Source organism: Pteropus medius, unplaced genomic scaffold (genome assembly GCF_902729225.1).
Source record: "Pteropus medius unplaced genomic scaffold, Ma_sr-lr_union100, whole genome shotgun sequence".
Taxonomy (NCBI): domain Eukaryota; kingdom Metazoa; phylum Chordata; class Mammalia; order Chiroptera; family Pteropodidae; genus Pteropus; species Pteropus medius.
Genome location: NW_024351730.1, coordinates 21,666,448 through 21,669,392, shown reverse-complemented (window position 1 = coordinate 21,669,392; position 2,945 = coordinate 21,666,448). Strand labels below are relative to the sequence as shown.

At 40.8% G+C, this 2,945-nt stretch overlaps 1 pseudogene; it reads left to right on the top strand.

The window, feature by feature from the left end:
* The first annotated feature begins 444 nt into the window (after positions 1-444).
* Positions 445-2,676, top strand: LOC120588164 (Y-box-binding protein 1-like; annotated as a pseudogene).
* The last annotated feature ends 269 nt before the right edge of the window (positions 2,677-2,945 follow it).

The window sequence follows — 2,945 nt, the reverse complement described above, 5'->3', positions numbered from 1 at the left end:
TTTTGAAGTCCTTGATTCTTTCTCAATGGTTTTACCCTCACATTGAAACATGTCTTTTCTAATTTGTCACCTTCCTTAATCAATATTCATCAAATATAAATTTTATAAACATGATTTCTCTCTCCCATTAAATAGCAAGCAACAATCCTGGTGAGTTGTGGCATTGGGCTTCCTGTTTTCACACCATGTGAATGTTAGAGTTGAATGGAGCCATAGAGATGATCTGGTAGTTTCAGGTGTGCTTCCCAGAACTTGGAGGCCTGAGAAGCACACTTGGAAAGTGTGGAGAAGTGAGTAGGTGCAGACAAGGCTGAAAGCCTTGTTTTTGTTCCAATAAGAAAATTGTACATTTTTGGTTTGTTTTATCCTTCAATGTGCTATTTCAATTGAAAAGATTTTTCAGCTGAAAAAACTAGTAAAACCACTTATTTTGTCATTTTGAAGATGAAAGCCAGAGGCACAGGTGGTAAGTAATATACTTAAGTTCATTATCAATGACAAATTTATAAGGTTCTGAGAATAAAAAAAAATCACTGGCAACACTAAGTTATAGCACCTGCTAATTTTACAGTATGAAAAGGGATAAAACTACCTCATGGTCATTTTGCTTTTAGTGTATTAACATGCCTGTCACATTGGAGTTTATTTATAGGCGAATCATCAAAGATATAATGAGATCATTTCACAATACTTGTATGACCCCAAGTATATAGAAGATAATGCAATAAACCAGGAAATTAAAAGACTAAATTGTCTACAAATACCCAACAATTCAGCAAATGAGCAGAAAGCAAAGCAAATACTGTCATTCCCTTCCATTTATTTCTTCCAGCTGTTCTAAGGACTCATAATCTTGTATACTAATTAGAAGTTACTGCATACAGTATTTTTCATAAATTTGTAATTATCCTTGATTTTATCTTCTCTCCCTTTCAGAGAGAGGGAGAGAAGATAAAAGGGAGAAAGGGAGAGAAGATAAAATCAAGGATAATTACAAATTTATGAAAATTTATGCACAGTAGGGGTAAAGATTTGGTCTTGTCTTGCTGTAGTTACCGTCTACAGTGGTCAAGAACATCATGCAATATGGCCATTGGGCAATGCCCAGCAAAACCATACTTAAGTAAATACTATAAGCAAATGAAACTTAACAAGAAATTGGCAAGGGAAGATTTGGTATATATGCTCCTCCTTGATGCCTGTGATAGGCTTTGCTCATTTTTGTTTGGAGAAAAAGAGATGCAAAGGCTATCTGCTGATCCCTAAAACAACTCATTTGGAACCATGCTTTCAAATGTAGGAAAATGTATGAGTGACTTTCTAGGTAGCAGCAAATCCAGGCTAGGGAGGAAATAGGCATATCTGTCTTCTGTGGTCTATGATGTGTTATCATTACATGTGCTATTAGAGCACAACTCCATGAATTTTATGTTTTTGTTTTTGTTTTTTTAATCTGATTTTATGTTTGAATTTATAGGGCACTAATCTTATAGTATCTTATTTCAACACACTTAAAACATTTAAACTAAAAAATTTGAGTTCCACGGGGAGCGGAGAGCGGACCCCAGGGAGCCCTGAGCAGCCCCACTGCTGTCACTGCCTAGTTACCTCATACCCCAACCTCAGGGGGAACCGCAGTCACCATTACCGCAACCATTAGTGGCGAGGCCGAGACCCAGCAGCCACCCGCGGACCTGCGTTCAGCGCAGCCCACACCAAGCCCGGCACCAGCCGCAGCGCGCAGGGCTCTGTGACCCCGGGGCCTCAAATCTGGGGCGCCTACCATAGGGGACTAGAAGGTCATCGCAGCGAAGGTTATGGGAACAGTAAAATGGTTCAATGTAAAAAATGGATATGGTTGATTCATCAACAGGAATGACACCAGACTGCCAGGAAGTACTTTCGCGGCGTAGGAGACGGAGAGACTGTGGAGTTTGATGCTGTCACAGGAGAAAGGGGTGCGGAGGCTGCAAGTGTCACAGATCCTGGTGGGCTTCCAGGGTGAGGCCGAAACACGTAGCAGACCATAACCATTATAGAGTCTATCCTCGTCGCAGGGGCCTCCACGCGATTACCAGCAGAATTACCAGAATAGTGAGAGTGGAGGAAAATATTAGGGATCGGAGAGGGCTCCCCAACGCCTGGCCCATCAGTGCCGGCTGTGTGGTAGGCGACGGTTCCCAACTTACTACCTGCAGAGAGACCACAGTATTCTAACCTTCCCGAGGGTGCTGACAACCAGGGTGCAGGAGAACAAGGTAGACCAGGGAGACAGAATATGTGTCGGGGCTGCAGACCACAATCCTACAAGAAACCTCCTCTCTAAAGACAGCTTAGAGAGAGAGAATGGCAATGAAGAAGATAAGGAAAATCAAGATGAGACCCAAAGTCAGCAGCCACCTCAACAGTGGTACCTCTGTAACTTCAATTATCATGGCAGACGCTCAGAAAACCCTGAAGCACAAGATGGCAAAGAGACAAAACCGCTGATCCAACAGCTGAGAATTCCTCTGTGCCAGAGGCTGAGCAGGGCAGGGCTGAGCAAACGCTGGCCTACCATCTCTACCATCATCCAGCATAGTCATCCAACAAGGAGAAATTAATATGAAATTCTAGCAACAAAAAATAAACAAAAATTGGAGCTAAAGACCTTAAAGGCTTTGCTTTTCGCCTGTTGACCAGATAACTAGAACTAACTGCATTATCTATGCAGCCTGGGTTTTTATTGTTTTTACCTAAAGACATTGTTTTGGTAGTGACAAAAGTTTTTTTTTTTTTTTCTTTTTATAAAGCTTGGTTTTTAAGAGCTTCATTTTTAATTTGTAATAAAAGTTTACAACTTGACTTTTTTTTCCAAAAAGTCAACAAACATCAAGCATTGCCAAAAAAAATTAGTTTATGTTTGTGTTTCAGTCGATGGCATATACATAATGCAAATACTGTTT